Source organism: Nothobranchius furzeri, chromosome 14 (assembly GCF_043380555.1).
Source record: "Nothobranchius furzeri strain GRZ-AD chromosome 14, NfurGRZ-RIMD1, whole genome shotgun sequence".
NCBI classification, from domain to species: domain Eukaryota; kingdom Metazoa; phylum Chordata; class Actinopteri; order Cyprinodontiformes; family Nothobranchiidae; genus Nothobranchius; species Nothobranchius furzeri.
This window is the reverse complement of record NC_091754.1, coordinates 42,928,291-42,944,080: the sequence shown is the minus strand read 5'-3', so window position 1 is coordinate 42,944,080 and position 15,790 is coordinate 42,928,291. Positions and strand designations below refer to the sequence as shown.

The 15,790-nt window shown below is 44.1% G+C and overlaps 10 non-coding genes across 10 annotated transcripts; 5 read left to right on the top strand and 5 right to left on the bottom strand.

Annotated features, from left to right (window-relative positions):
- The first annotated feature begins 907 nt into the window (after positions 1-907).
- Positions 908-979, top strand: trnad-guc (transfer RNA aspartic acid (anticodon GUC)). The gene has a single exon. It is a non-coding gene; the product is annotated as a tRNA-Asp (tRNA).
- An 805-nt stretch (positions 980-1,784) lies between these two features.
- Positions 1,785-1,855, bottom strand: trnag-gcc (transfer RNA glycine (anticodon GCC)). Its single transcript has one exon. It is a non-coding gene; the product is annotated as a tRNA-Gly (tRNA).
- Positions 1,856-3,108: 1,253 nt separating this feature from the next.
- Positions 3,109-3,180, top strand: trnad-guc (transfer RNA aspartic acid (anticodon GUC)). Its single transcript has one exon. It is a non-coding gene; the product is annotated as a tRNA-Asp (tRNA).
- An 805-nt stretch (positions 3,181-3,985) lies between these two features.
- On the bottom strand, positions 3,986-4,056 carry trnag-gcc (transfer RNA glycine (anticodon GCC)). Its single transcript has one exon. It is a non-coding gene; the product is annotated as a tRNA-Gly (tRNA).
- A 2,349-nt stretch (positions 4,057-6,405) lies between these two features.
- trnad-guc (transfer RNA aspartic acid (anticodon GUC)) lies at positions 6,406-6,477 on the top strand. Its single transcript has one exon. It is a non-coding gene; the product is annotated as a tRNA-Asp (tRNA).
- Positions 6,478-7,282: 805 nt separating this feature from the next.
- trnag-gcc (transfer RNA glycine (anticodon GCC)) lies at positions 7,283-7,353 on the bottom strand. The gene has a single exon. It is a non-coding gene; the product is annotated as a tRNA-Gly (tRNA).
- A 1,252-nt stretch (positions 7,354-8,605) lies between these two features.
- Positions 8,606-8,677, top strand: trnad-guc (transfer RNA aspartic acid (anticodon GUC)). The gene has a single exon. It is a non-coding gene; the product is annotated as a tRNA-Asp (tRNA).
- An 805-nt stretch (positions 8,678-9,482) lies between these two features.
- Positions 9,483-9,553, bottom strand: trnag-gcc (transfer RNA glycine (anticodon GCC)). The gene has a single exon. It is a non-coding gene; the product is annotated as a tRNA-Gly (tRNA).
- Positions 9,554-11,902: 2,349 nt separating this feature from the next.
- Positions 11,903-11,974, top strand: trnad-guc (transfer RNA aspartic acid (anticodon GUC)). The gene has a single exon. It is a non-coding gene; the product is annotated as a tRNA-Asp (tRNA).
- An 805-nt stretch (positions 11,975-12,779) lies between these two features.
- On the bottom strand, positions 12,780-12,850 carry trnag-acc (transfer RNA glycine (anticodon ACC)). The gene has a single exon. It is a non-coding gene; the product is annotated as a tRNA-Gly (tRNA).
- Between the last annotated feature and the right edge of the window lie 2,940 nt (positions 12,851-15,790).

The following is a 15,790-nucleotide window of genomic DNA, read 5'->3' as shown; positions in this document are numbered from 1 at the left end:
TGGCCTACCAACCAGGAGACGCTAACCTTTATGGCCTGCACGTATCATGCATGGCACAGTAAAATGTGCAGCCTTCATTTTCTTTTCAGAATAGTTACTTCTACTTGTTTTTCTCATTGTCACTGAGGTCTCTACATGTTTGTAATGGAAGCTTTTTGGATTTTGATACGGCATCTTGTTGGAACTCAATTTAACTGTAAGTCGTTTTGTAAGTTGAACCTGAATGCATAAATCAACAGTTTTTAGCTTGCTTTCCACATCAACTGCACCACCGTGTCTTCATTTACACTTATTCGTTGAACTGCAGTGATTGATCATTTGATATGTTTTTAGCTGTCATTTAGGACAGCCATTGGAACACAGGGTTTCTTACTAATGTGTCGTTTTTCTCAGCATTTCTGTGGTGGAAACCTTTAGGATGTTCAAACCATCTTTACTCATTGCCACAGCTCCAAGGGTAACCAATAAATGCTGTCTGACGACAATTGTTGCACATCATGCAATGCCATCTGTTGGCATAGATGTTTCAAAAGGCCCATTGAAGAATAGGCACATGAAGAGTAAGAGGTCATTGTTCGTATTGGTGAGCGCATCACTGCCTGTCACATGAGAGACTTGGATTATAGATGACTACTAACTTTGATGGATGCATTGGACAGGCCTTGGAATCCTATCCAACAGAGGTTGCATTGGCCGGGAATCGAACCCGGGCCTCCCGCGAGGCAGAAAGGAATTCCTGCAAACATTTAGGGTGAGGTAACTCTGTTTGACAATCAGATTTACCTATCAGTAAAAGTCACAAGTTGTACAAATAACACTTTTTGGACCATGCATGTTGCCAATCGTTCAAAGCCAACCAATGACTTTTATATAGCGGGTCAGTGGTTGGCTGATACAGAATGTGAGTTCCTCGTTAGTATAGTGGACAGTATCCCCGCCTGTCACGCGGGAGACCGGGGTTCGATTCCCCGACGGGGAGACCGCAGTTAACTTTAGCTTCATGCATTGAACAAAATAGCCAATTTTGCACTTGACCATCACTTCAACTGCTGCTATTTAACCCCAGGTCTCTTGCGTGGCAGCTGTTGAATGCTACCACTGGCCTACCAACCAGGACACGCTAACCTTTATGGCCTGCACGTATCATGCATGGCACAGTAAAATGTGCAGCCTTCATTTTCTTTTCAGAATAGTTACTTCTACTTGTTTTTCTCATTGTCACTGAGGTCTCTACATGTTTGTAATGGAAGCTTTTTGGATTTTGATACGGCATCTTGTTGGAACTCAATTTAACTGTAAGTCGTTTTGTAAGTCGAACCTGAATGCATAAATCAACATTTTTTTGCTTGCTTTCCACATCAACTGCACCACCGTGTCTTCATTTACACTTATTCGTTGAACTGCAGTGATTGATCATTTGATATGTTTTTAGCTGTCATTTAGGACAGCCATTGGAACACAGGGTTTCTTCCTAATGTGTTGTTTTTCTCAGCATTTCTGTGGTGGAAACCATTAGGATGTTCAAACCATCTTTACTCATTGCCACAGCTCCAAGGGTAACCAATAAATGCTGTCTGACGACAATTGTTGTACATCATGCAATGCCATCTGTTGGCATAGATGTTTCAAAAGGCCCATTGAAGAATAGGCACATGAAGAGTAAGAGGTCATTGTTCGTATTGGTGAGTGCATCACTGCCTGTCACATGAGAGACTTTGATTATAGATTACTACTACTTTTGATGAATGCATTGGACAGGCCTTGGAATCCTATCCAACAGAGGTTGCGTTGGCCGGGAATCGAACCCGGGCCTCCCGCGTGGCAGGCGAGAATCCTACCACTGGACCACCAATGCACACAAGCGCATTAGCAACGCCAGTATTCTTTTTGCACAGGACGGTAACATGAGCAGGCTTTTTTTTTTCTTTTCGGTACTGGACTTCTAGCCTTTGGGTTTCACGATTGCTACATTTTCTGCCTGTTAATTTGCTCAGCATTTCTGTGGTGACAACCATGAGGACCTTCAAAGAAGGTTTACCCATTGTAAACGTCACAAGTTGTACAAATAACACTTTTTGGACCATGCATGGGAGTCCAGGACAAGGTCCGGCGGCTATCAGTCCAGCCCTTAACCGGGGCCCGAAACGTCTTTCGTGCGTGGATGGCAAAATCCTCACCAGCGTAAAACCACACTGTCAACTGGTTATTAAAAAATTAAAGGGTGCAATTTAATTTAGGTACTCACTCTCTCCCTGAGTGGCAGACTCGCCCTGAGTCCGTGCGCGAGAGCCTGTTAATGGAAGTTCGTCTGCGGAGATAAACAGCCGGCCGATGGGGCAATTCTCAGCCCCCCGGACTTTGATGAGGAAGTGGCGCCACGCAACTCTCTGAAGGCGAACTCCCACTGAAGGGATCTGCTCTCCCGGGTTTCAGCACCAAAAACGTTGGGTAATTTTTATTTGTCCTGTATTACCTCAAAGAAAACTCAGAGCACACACAGAGGGATTAGATTCATAATTTGGTACATTGTAAACAACCTTAAACAGACAAGGAACACATACTTTGCAAAGTGTGAGATACTTTGCAAAGGGTGAGAAGAATCAATCCACACCAGTCGAAAACCAGTTTCCTCTCACCCCGAGTCGAAACTCTGGAGTGAATTTATTTGCAAGAACACACACACACACCCATAAATTCCTCAAAAACCCCCTTGGCCTCAGGAGTCCACAGAAGACAAAAGGGATTCTTCAGATAATAGATCAACGAGTCTCTTGGCCAGGGCAAGACGGTGTTCCTGCATAAGAGACTCCTGGTCTGGCCGGTTTGGCCTCCATATAATAGAACAAAAGTGCCTAAAGCATAAAGAAGTTGCTGCAAACATTTAAATGTAAATAAGTACCTCAAGCAGAAAGGAAGGCCTCAGGCAGAAAGGAATTCCTGCAAACATTTAGGGTGAGGTAACTCTGTTTGACAATCAGATTTACCTATCAGTAAAAGTCACAAGTTGTACAAATAACACTTTTTGGACCATGCATGTTGCCAATCATGCAAAGCCAGCCAATGACTTTTATACAGCGGGTCAGTGGTTGGCTGATACAGAATGTGAGTTCCTCGTTAGTATAGTGGACAGTATCCCCGCCTGTCACGCGGGAGACCGGGGTTCGATTCCCCGACGGGGAGACCGCAGTTAACTTTAGCTTCATGCATTGAACAAAATGGCCAATTTTGCACTTGACCATCACTTCAACTGCTGCTATTTAACCCCAGGTCTCTTGCGTGGCAGCTGTTGAATGCTACCACTGGCCTACCAACCAGGACACGCTAACCTTTATGGCCTGCACGTATCATGCATGGCACAGTAAAATGTGCAGCCTTCATTTTCTTTTCAGAATAGTTACTTCTACTTGTTTTTCTCATTGTCACTGAGGTCTCTACATGTTTGTAATGGAAGCTTTTTGGATTTTGATACGGCATCTTGTTGGAACTCAATTTAACTGTAAGTCGTTTTGTAAGTCGAACCTGAATGCATAAATCAACATTTTTTAGCTTGTTTTCCACATCAACTGCACAACCGTGTCTTCATTTACACTTATTCGTTGAACTGCAGTGATTGATCATTTGATATGTTTTTAGCTGTCATTTAGGACAGCCATTGGAACACAGGGTTTCTTCCTAATGTGTCGTTTTTCTCAGCATTTCTGTGGTGGAAACCTTTAGGATGTTCAAACCATCTTTACTCATTGCCACAGCTCCAAGGGTAACCAATAAATGCTGTCTGACGACAATTGTTGTACATCATGCAATGCCATCTGTTGGCATAGATGTTTCAAAAGGCCCATTGAAGAATAGGCACATGAAGAGTAAGAGGTCATTGTTCGTATTGGTGAGCGCATCACTGCCCATCACATGAGAGACTTGGATTATAGATTACTACTAACTTTGATGGATGCATTGGACAGGCTTTGGAATCCTATCCAACAGAGGTTGCATTGGCCGGGAATCGAACCCGGGCCTCCCGCATGGCAGGCGAGAATCCTACCACTGGACCACCAATGCACACAAAGCGCATTAGCAACGCCAGTATTCTTGGTGCACAGGACGGTAACATGAGCAGGCTTTTTTTTTTCTTTTCGGTACTGGACTTCTAGCCTTTGGGTTTCACGATTGCTACATTTTCTGCCTGTTAATTTGCTCAGCATTTCTGTGGTGACAACCATGAGGACCTTCAAAGAAGGTTTACCCATTGTAAACGTCACAAGTTGTACAAATTACACTTTTTGGACCATGCATGGGAGTCCAGGACAAGGTCCGGCGGCTATCAGTCCAGCCCTTAACCGGGGCCGGAAACGTCTTTCGTGCGTGGATGGAAAAAATCACCACCAGCGTAAAACCACACTGTCAACTGGTTATTAAAAAATTAAAGGGTGCAATTTAATTTAGGTACTCACTCTCTCCCTGAGTGGCAGACTCGCCCTGAGTCCGTGCGCGAGAGCCTGTTAATGGAAGTTCGTCTGCGGAGATAAACAGCCGGCCGATGGGGCAATTCTCAGCCCCCCGGACTTTGATGAGGAAGTGGCGCCACGCGGCTCTCCGAAGGCGAACTTCCACTGAAGGGATCTGCTCTCCCGGGTTTCAGCACCAAAAACGTTGGGTAATTTTTTTTGTCCTGTATTACCTCAAAGAAAACTCAGAGCACACACAGAGGGATTAGATTGATAATTGGGTACATTGTAAACAACCTTAAACAGACAAGGAACACATACTTTGCAAAGTGTGAGATACTTTGCAAAAGGTGAGAAGAATCAATCCACACCAGTCGAAAACCAGTTTCCTCTCACCCCGAGTCGAAACTCTGGAGTGAATTTATTTGCAAGAACACACACACCCATAAATTCCTCAAAAACCCCCTTGGCCTCAGGAGTCCACAGAAGACAAAAGGGATTCTTTAGATAATAGATCAACGAGTCTCTTGGCCAGGGCAAGACGGTGTTCCTGCATAAGAGACTCCCGGTCTGGCCGGTTTGGCCTCCATATAATAGAACAAAAGTGCCTAAAGCATAAAGAAGTTGCTGCAAACATTTAAATGTAAATAAGTACCTCAAGCAGAAAGGAAGCCCTCAGGCAGAAAGGAATTCCTGCAAACATTTAGGGTGAGGTAACTCTGTTTGACAATCAGATTTACCTATCAGTAAAAGTCACAAGTTGTACAAATAACACTTTTTGGACCATGCATGTTGCCAATCATGCAAAGCCAGCCAGTGACTTTTATATAGCGGGTCAGTGGTTGGCTGATACAGAATGTGAGTTCCTCGTTAGTAAAGTGGACAGTATCCCCGCCTGTCACACGGGAGACCAGGGTTCGATTCCCCGACGGGGAGTCCGCAGTTAACTTTAGCTTCATGCATTGAACAAAATGGCCAATTTTGCACTTGACCATCACTTCAACTGCTGCTATTTAACCCCAGGTCTCTTGCGTGGCAGCTGTTGAATGCTACCACTGGCCTACCAACCAGGAGACGCTAACCTTTATGGCCTGCACGTATCATGCATGGCACAGTAAAATGTGCAGCCTTCATTTTCTTTTCAGAATAGTTACTTCTACTTGTTTTTCTCATTGTCACTGAGGTCTCTACATGTTTGTAATGGAAGCTTTTTGGATTTTGATACGGCATCTTGTTGGAACTCAATTTAACTGTAAGTCGTTTTGTAAGTTGAACCTGAATGCATAAATCAACAGTTTTTAGCTTGCTTTCCACATCAACTGCACCACCGTGTCTTCATTTACACTTATTCGTTGAACTGCAGTGATTGATCATTTGATATGTTTTTAGCTGTCATTTAGGACAGCCATTGGAACACAGGGTTTCTTACTAATGTGTCGTTTTTCTCAGCATTTCTGTGGTGGAAACCTTTAGGATGTTCAAACCATCTTTACTCATTGCCACAGCTCCAAGGGTAACCAATAAATGCTGTCTGACGACAATTGTTGCACATCATGCAATGCCATCTGTTGGCATAGATGTTTCAAAAGGCCCATTGAAGAATAGGCACATGAAGAGTAAGAGGTCATTGTTCGTATTGGTGAGCGCATCACTGCCTGTCACATGAGAGACTTGGATTATAGATGACTACTAACTTTGATGGATGCATTGGACAGGCCTTGGAATCCTATCCAACAGAGGTTGCATTGGCCGGGAATCGAACCCGGGCCTCCCGCGAGGCAGAAAGGAATTCCTGCAAACATTTAGGGTGAGGTAACTCTGTTTGACAATCAGATTTACCTATCAGTAAAAGTCACAAGTTGTACAAATAACACTTTTTGGACCATGCATGTTGCCAATCATGCAAAGCCAACCAATGACTTTTATATAGCGGGTCAGTGGTTGGCTGATACAGAATGTGAGTTCCTCGTTAGTATAGTGGACAGTAACCCCGCCTGTCACGCGGGAGACCGGGGTTCGATTCCCCGACGGGGAGACCGCAGTTAACTTTAGCTTCATGCATTGAACAAAATAGCCAATTTTGCACTTGACCATCACTTCAACTGCTGCTATTTAACCCCAGGTCTCTTGCGTGGCAGCTGTTGAATGCTACCACTGGCCTACCAACCAGGACACGCTAACCTTTATGGCCTGCACGTATCATGCATGGCACAGTAAAATGTGCAGCCTTCATTTTCTTTTCAGAATAGTTACTTCTACTTGTTTTTCTCATTGTCACTGAGGTCTCTACATGTTTGTAATGGAAGCTTTTTGGATTTTGATACGGCATCTTGTTGGAACTCAATTTAACTGTAAGTCGTTTTGTAAGTCGAACCTGAATGCATAAATCAACATTTTTTTGCTTGCTTTCCACATCAACTGCACCACCGTGTCTTCATTTACACTTATTCGTTGAACTGCAGTGATTGATCATTTGATATGTTTTTAGCTGTCATTTAGGACAGCCATTGGAACACAGGGTTTCTTCCTAATGTGTTGTTTTTCTCAGCATTTCTGTGGTGGAAACCATTAGGATGTTCAAACCATCTTTACTCATTGCCACAGCTCCAAGGGTAACCAATAAATGCTGTCTGACGACAATTGTTGTACATCATGCAATGCCATCTGTTGGCATAGATGTTTCAAAAGGCCCATTGAAGAATAGGCACATGAAGAGTAAGAGGTCATTGTTCGTATTGGTGAGTGCATCACTGCCTGTCACATGAGAGACTTTGATTATAGATTACTACTACTTTTGATGAATGCATTGGACAGGCCTTGGAATCCTATCCAACAGAGGTTGCATTGGCCGGGAATCGAACCCGGGCCTCCCGCGTGGCAGGCGAGAATCCTACCACTGGACCACCAATGCACACAAGCGCATTAGCAACGCCAGTATTCTTGGTGCACAGGACGGTAACATGAGCAGGCTTTTTTTTTCTTTTCGGTACTGGACTTCTAGCCTTTGGGTTTCACGATTGCTACATTTTCTGCCTGTTAATTTGCTCAGCATTTCTGTGGTGACAACCATGAGGACCTTCAAAGAAGGTTTACCCATTGTAAACGTCACAAGTTGTACAAATAACACTTTTTGGACCATGCATGGGAGTCCAGGACAAGGTCCGGCGGCTATCAGTCCAGCCCTTAACCGGGGCCCGAAACGTCTTTCGTGCGTGGATGGCAAAATCCTCACCAGCGTAAAACCACACTGTCAACTGGTTATTAAAAAATTAAAGGGTGCAATTTAATTTAGGTACTCACTCTCTCCCTGAGTGGCAGACTCGCCCTGAGTCCGTGCGCGAGAGCCTGTTAATGGAAGTTCGTCTGCGGAGATAAACAGCCGGCCGATGGGGCAATTCTCAGCCCCCCGGACTTTGATGAGGAAGTGGCGCCACGCAACTCTCTGAAGGCGAACTCCCACTGAAGGGATCTGCTCTCCCGGGTTTCAGCACCAAAAACGTTGGGTAATTTTTATTTGTCCTGTATTACCTCAAAGAAAACTCAGAGCACACACAGAGGGATTAGATTGATAATTTGGTACATTGTAAACAACCTTAAACAGACAAGGAACACATACTTTGCAAAGTGTGAGATACTTTGCAAAGGGTGAGAAGAATCAATCCACACCAGTCGAAAACCAGTTTCCTCTCACCCCGAGTCGAAACTCTGGAGTGAATTTATTTGCAAGAACACACACACACACCCATAAATTCCTCAAAAACCCCCTTGGCCTCAGGAGTCCACAGAAGACAAAAGGGATTCTTCAGATAATAGATCAACGAGTCTCTTGGCCAGGGCAAGACGGTGTTCCTGCATAAGAGACTCCCGGTCTGGCCGGTTTGGCCTCCATATAATAGAACAAAAGTGCCTAAAGCATAAAGAAGTTGCTGCAAACATTTAAATGTAAATAAGTACCTCAAGCAGAAAGGAAGGCCTCAGGCAGAAAGGAATTCCTGCAAACATTTAGGGTGAGGTAACTCTGTTTGACAATCAGATTTACCTATCAGTAAAAGTCACAAGTTGTACAAATAACACTTTTTGGACCATGCATGTTGCCAATCATGCAATGCCAGCCAATGACTTTTATACAGCGGGTCAGTGGTTGGCTGATACAGAATGTGAGTTCCTCGTTAGTATAGTGGACAGTATCCCCGCCTGTCACGCGGGAGACCGGGGTTCGATTCCCCGACGGGGAGACCGCAGTTAACTTTAGCTTCATGCATTGAACAAAATGGCCAATTTTGCACTTGACCATCACTTCAACTGCTGCTATTTAACCCCAGGTCTCTTGCGTGGCAGCTGTTGAATGCTACCACTGGCCTACCAACCAGGACACGCTAACCTTTATGGCCTGCACGTATCATGCATGGCACAGTAAAATGTGCAGCCTTCATTTTCTTTTCAGAATAGTTACTTCTACTTGTTTTTCTCATTGTCACTGAGGTCTCTACATGTTTGTAATGGAAGCTTTTTGGATTTTGATACGGCATCTTGTTGGAACTCAATTTAACTGTAAGTCGTTTTGTAAGTCGAACCTGAATGCATAAATCAACATTTTTTAGCTTGTTTTCCACATCAACTGCACAACCGTGTCTTCATTTACACTTATTCGTTGAACTGCAGTGATTGATCATTTGATATGTTTTTAGCTGTCATTTAGGACAGCCATTGGAACACAGGGTTTCTTCCTAATGTGTCGTTTTTCTCAGCATTTCTGTGGTGGAAACCTTTAGGATGTTCAAACCATCTTTACTCATTGCCACAGCTCCAAGGGTAACCAATAAATGCTGTCTGACGACAATTGTTGTACATCATGCAATGCCATCTGTTGGCATAGATGTTTCAAAAGGCCCATTGAAGAATAGGCACATGAAGAGTAAGAGGTCATTGTTCGTATTGGTGAGCGCATCACTGCCTATCACATGAGAGACTTGGATTATAGATTACTACTAACTTTGATGGATGCATTGGACAGGCTTTGGAATCCTATCCAACAGAGGTTGCATTGGCCGGGAAGCGAACCCGGGCCTCCCGCGTGGCAGGCGAGAATCCTACCACTGGACCACCAATGCACACAAGCGCATTAGCAACGCCAGTATTCTTGGTGCACAGGACGGTAACATGAGCAGGCTTTTTTTTTTCTTTTCGGTACTGGACTTCTAGCCTTTGGGTTTCACGATTGCTACATTTTCTGCCTGTTAATTTGCTCAGCATTTCTGTGGTGACAACCATGAGGACCTTCAAAGAAGGTTTACCCATTGTAAACGTCACAAGTTGTACAAATAACACTTTTTGGACCATGCATGGGAGTCCAGGACAAGGTCCGGCGGCTATCAGTCCAGCCCTTAACCGGGGCCCGAAACGTCTTTCGTGTGTGGATGGAAAAAATCACCACCAGCGTAAAACCACACTGTCAACTGGTTATTAAAAAATTAAAGGGTGCAATTTAATTTAGGTACTCACTCTCTCCCTGAGTGGCAGACTCGCCCTGAGTCCGTGCGCGAGAGCCTGTTAATGGAAGTTCGTCTGCGGAGATAAACAGCCGGCCGATGGGGCAATTCTCAGCCCCCCGGACTTTGATGAGGAAGTGGCGCCACGCGGCTCTCCGAAGGCGAACTCCCACTGAAGGGATCTGCTCTCCCGGGTTTCAGCACCAAAAACGTTGGGTAATTTTTATTTGTCCTGTATTACCTCAAAGAAAACTCAGAGCACACGCAAAGGGATTAGATTGATAATTTGGTACATTGTAAACAACCTTAAACAGACAAGGAACACATACTTTGCAAAGTGTGAGATACTTTGCAAAGGGTGAGAAGAATCAATCCACACCAGTCGAAAACCAGTTTCCTCTCACCCCGAGTCGAAACTCTGGAGTGAATTTATTTGCAAGAACACACACACCCATAAATTCCTCAAAAACCCCCTTGGCCTCAGGAGTCCACAGAAGACAAAAGGGATTCTTCAGATAATAGATCAACGAGTCTCTTGGCCAGGGCAAGACGGTGTTCCTGCATAAGAGACTCCCGGTCTGGCCGGTTTGGCCTCCATATAATAGAACAAAAGTGCCTAAAGCATAAAGAAGTTGCTGCAAACATTTAAATGTAAATAAGTACCTCAAGCAGAAAGGAAGCCCTCAGGCAGAAAGGAATTCCTGCAAACATTTAGGGTGAGGTAACTCTGTTTGACAATCAGATTTACCTATCAGTAAAAGTCACAAGTTGTACAAATAACACTTTTTGGACCATGCATGTTGCCAATCATGCAAAGCCAGCCAGTGACTTTTATATAGCGGGTCAGTGGTTGGCTGATACAGAATGTGAGTTCCTCGTTAGTAAAGTGGACAGTATCCCCGCCTGTCACGCGGGAGACCGGGGTTCGATTCCCCGACGGGGAGACCGCAGTTAACTTTAGCTTCATGCATTGAACAAAATGGCCAATTTTGCACTTGACCATCACTTCAACTGCTGCTATTTAACCCCAGGTCTCTTGCGTGGCAGCTGTTGAATGCTACCACTGGCCTACCAACCAGGACACGCTAACCTTTATGGCCTGCACGTATCATGCATGGCACAGTAAAATGTGCAGCCTTCATTTTCTTTTCAGAATAGTTACTTCTACTTGTTTTTCTCATTGTCACTGAGGTCTCTACATGTTTGTAATGGAAGCTTTTTGGATTTTGATACGGCATCTTGTTGGAACTCAATTTAACTGTAAGTCGTTTTGTAAGTTGAACCTGAATGCATAAATCAACATTTTTTAGCTTGCTTTCCACATCAACTGCACCACCGTGTCTTCATTTACACTTATTCGTTGAACTGCAGTGATTGATCATTTGATTTGTTTTTAGATGTCATTTAGAACAGCCATTGGAACACAGGGTTTCTTACTAATGTGTCGTTTTTCTCAGCATTTCTGTGGTGGAAACCTTTAGGATGTTCAAACCATCTTTACTCATTGCCACAGCTCCAAGGGTAACCAATAAATGCTGTCTGACGACAATTGTTGCACATCATGCAATGCCATCTGTTGGCATAGATGTTTCAAAAGGCCCATTGAAGAATAGGCACATGAAGAGTAAGAGGTCATTGTTCGTATTGGTGAGCGCATCACTGCCTGTCACATGAGAGACTTGGATTATAGATGACTACTAACTTTGATGGATGCATTGGACAGGCCTTGGAATCCTATCCAACAGAGGTTGCATTGGCCGGGAATCGAACCCGGGCCTCCCGCGAGGCAGAAAGGAATTCCTGCAAACATTTAGGGTGAGGTAACTCTGTTTGACAATCAGATTTACCTATCAGTAAAAGTCACAAGTTGTACAAATAACACTTTTTGGACCATGCATGTTGCCAATCATTCAAAGCCAACCAATGACTTTTATATATCGGGTCAGTGGTTGGCTGATACAGAATGTGAGTTCCTCGTTAGTATAGTGGACAGTATCCCCGCCTGTCACGCGGGAGACCGGGGTTTGATTCCCCGACGGGGAGACCGCAGTTAACTTTAGCTTCATGCATTGAACAAAATAGCCAATTTTGCACTTGACCATCACTTCAACTGCTGCTATTTAACCCCAGGTCTCTTGCGTGGCAGCTGTTGAATGCTACCACTGGCCTACCAACCAGGACACGCTAACCTTTATGGCCTGCACGTATCATGCATGGCACAGTAAAATGTGCAGCCTTCATTTTCTTTTCAGAATAGTTACTTCTACTTGTTTTTCTCATTGTCACTGAGGTCTCTACATGTTTGTAATGGAAGCTTTTTGGATTTTGATACGGCATCTTGTTGGAACTCAATTTAACTGTAAGTCGTTTTGTAAGTCGAACCTGAATGCATAAATCAACATTTTTTTGCTTGCTTTCCACATCAACTGCACCACCGTGTCTTCATTTACACTTATTCGTTGAACTGCAGTGATTGATCATTTGATATGTTTTTAGCTGTCATTTAGGACAGCCATTGGAACACAGGGTTTCTTCCTAATGTGTCGTTTTTCTCAGCATTTCTGTGGTGGAAACCATTAGGATGTTCAAACCATCTTTACTCATTGCCACAGCTCCAAGGGTAACCAATAAATGCTGTCTGACAACAATTGTTGTACATCATGCAATGCCATCTGTTGGCATAGATGTTTCAAAAGGCCCATTGAGGAATAGGCACATGAAGAGTAAGAGGTCATTGTTCGTATTGGTGAGCGCATCACTGCCTGTCACATGAGAGACTTTGATTATAGATTACTACTACTTTTGATGGATGCATTGGACAGGCCTTGGAATCCTATCCAACAGAGGTTGCATTGGCCGGGAATCGAACCCGAGCCTCCCGCGTGGTAGGCGAGAATCCTACCACTGGACCACCAATGCACACAAGCGCATTAGCAACGCCAGTATTCTTGGTGCACAGGACGGTAACATGAGCAGGCTTTTTTTTTTTCTTTTCGGTACTGGACTTCTAGCCTTTGGGTTTCACGATTGCTACATTTTCTGCCTGTTAATTTGCTCAGCATTTCTGTGGTGACAACCATGAGGACCTTCAAAGAAGGTTTACCCATTGTAAACGTCACAAGTTGTACAAATAACACTTTTTGGACCATGCATGGGAGTCCAGGACAAGGTCCGGCGGCTATCAGTCCAGCCCTTAACCGGGGCCCGAAACGTCTTTCGTGCGTGGATGGCAAAATCACCACCAGCGTAAAACCACACTGTCAACTGGTTATTAAAAAATTAAAGGGTGCAATTTAATTTAGGTACTCACTCTCTCCCTGAGTGGCAGACTCGCCCTGAGTCCGTGCGTGAGAGCCTGTTAATGGAAGTTCGTCTGCGGAGATAAACAGCCGGCCGATGGGGCAATTCTCAGCCCCCCAGACTTTGATGAGGAAGTGGCGCCACGCAACTCTCTGAAGGCGAACTCCCACTGAAGGTATCTGCTCTCCCGGGTTTCAGCACCAAAAACATTGGGTAATTTTTATTTGTCCTGTATTACCTCAAAGAAAACTCAGAGCACACACAGAGGGATTAGATTGATAATTTGGTACATTGTAAACAACCTTAAACAGACAAGGAACACATACTTTGCAAAGTGTGAGATACTTTGCAAAGGGTGAGAAGAATCAATCCACACCAGTCGAAAACCAGTTTCCTCTCACCCCGACTCGAAACTCTGGAGTGAATTTATTTGCAAGAACACACACACACACATCCATAAATTCCTCAAAAAACCCCTTGGCCTCAGGAGTCCACAGAAGACAAAAGGGATTCTTCAGATAATAGATCAACGAGTCTCTTGGCCAGGGCAAGACGGTGTTCCTGCATAAGAGACTCCCGGTCTGGCCGGTTTGGCCTCCATATAATAGAACAAAAGTGCCTAAAGCATAAAGAAGTTGCTGCAAACATTTAAATTTAAATAAGTACCTCAAGCAGAAAGGAAGCCCTCAGGCAGAAAGGAATTCCTGCAAACATTTAGGGTGAGGTAACTCTGTTTGACAATCAGATTTACCTATCAGTAAAAGTCACAAGTTGTACAAATAACACTTTTTGGACCATGCATGTTGCCAATCATGCAAAGCCAGCCAATGACTTTTATACAGCGGGTCAGTGGTTGGCTGATACAGAATGTGAGTTCCTCGTTAGTATAGTGGACAGTATCCCCGCCTGTCACGCGGGAGACCGGGGTTGGATTCCCCGACGGGGAGACCGCAGTTAACTTTAGCTTGATGCATTGAACAAAATGGCCAATTTTGCACTTGACCATCACTTCAACTGCTGCTATTTAACCCCAGGTCTCTTGCATGGCAGCTGTTGAATGCTACCACTGGCCTACCAACCAGGACACGCTAACCTTTATGGCCTGCACGTATCATGCATGGCACAGTAAAATGTGCAGCCTTCATTTTCTTTTCAGAATAGTTACTTCTACTTGTTTTTCTCATTGTCACTGAGGTCTCTACATGTTTGTAATGGAAGCTTTTTGGATTTTGATACGGCATCTTGTTGGAACTCAATTTAACTGTAAGTCGTTTTGTAAGTTGAACCTGAATGCATAAATCAACATTTTTTTGCTTGCTTTCCACATCAACTGCACCACCGTGTCTTCATTTACACTTATTCGTTGAACTGCAGTGATTGATCATTTGATATGTTTTTAGCTGTCATTTAGGACAGCCATTGGAACACAGGGTTTCTTCCTAATGTGTCGTTTTTCTCAGCATTTCTGTGGTGGAAACCTTTAGGATGTTCAAACCATCTTTACTCATTGCCACAGCTCCAAGGGTAACCAATAAATGCTGTCTGACGACAATTGTTGCACATCATGCAATGCCATCTGTTGGCATAGATGTTTCAAAAGGCCCATTGAAGAATAGGCACATGAAGAGTAAGAGGTCATTGTTCAGATTGGTGAGCGCATCACTGCCTGTCACATGAGAGACTTGGATTATAGATGACTACTAACTTTGATGGATGCATTGGACAGGCCTTGGAATCCTATCCAACAGAGGTTGCATTGGCCGGGAATCGAACCCGGGCCTCCCGCGAGGCAGAAAGGAATTCCTGCAAACATTTAGGGTGAGGTAATTCTGTTTGACAATCATATTTACCTATCAGTAAAAGTCACAAGTTGTACAAATAACACTTTTTGGACCATGCATGTTGCCAATCATGCAAAGCCAGCCAATGACTTTTATACAGCGGGTCAGTGGTTGGCTGATACAGAATGTGAGTTCCTCGTTAGTATAGTGGACAGTATCCCCGCCTGTCACGCGGGAGACCGGGGTTTGATTCCCCGAAGGGGAGACCGCAGTTAACTTTAGCTTGATGCATTGAACAAAATGGCCAATTTTGCACTTGACCATCACTTCAACTGCTGCTATTTAACCCCAGGTCTCTTGCGTGGCAGCTGTTGAATGCTACCACTGGCCTACCAACCAGGACACGCTAACCTTTATGGCCTGCACGTATCATGCATGGCACAGTAAAATGTGCAGCCTTCATTTTCTTTTCAGAATAGTTACTTCTACTTGTTTTTCTCATTGTCACTGAGGTCTCTACATGTTTGTAATGGAAGCTTTTTGGATTTTGATACGGCATCTTGTTGGAACTCAATTTAACTGTAAGTCGTTTTGTAAGTCGAACCTGAATGCATAAATCAACATTTTTTTGCTTGCTTTCCACATCAACTGCACCACCGTGTCTTCATTTACACTTATTCGTTGAACTGCATTGATTGATCATTTGATTTGTTTTTAGCTGTCATTTAGGACAGCCATTGGAACACAGGGTTTCTTACTAATGTGTCGTTTTTCTCAG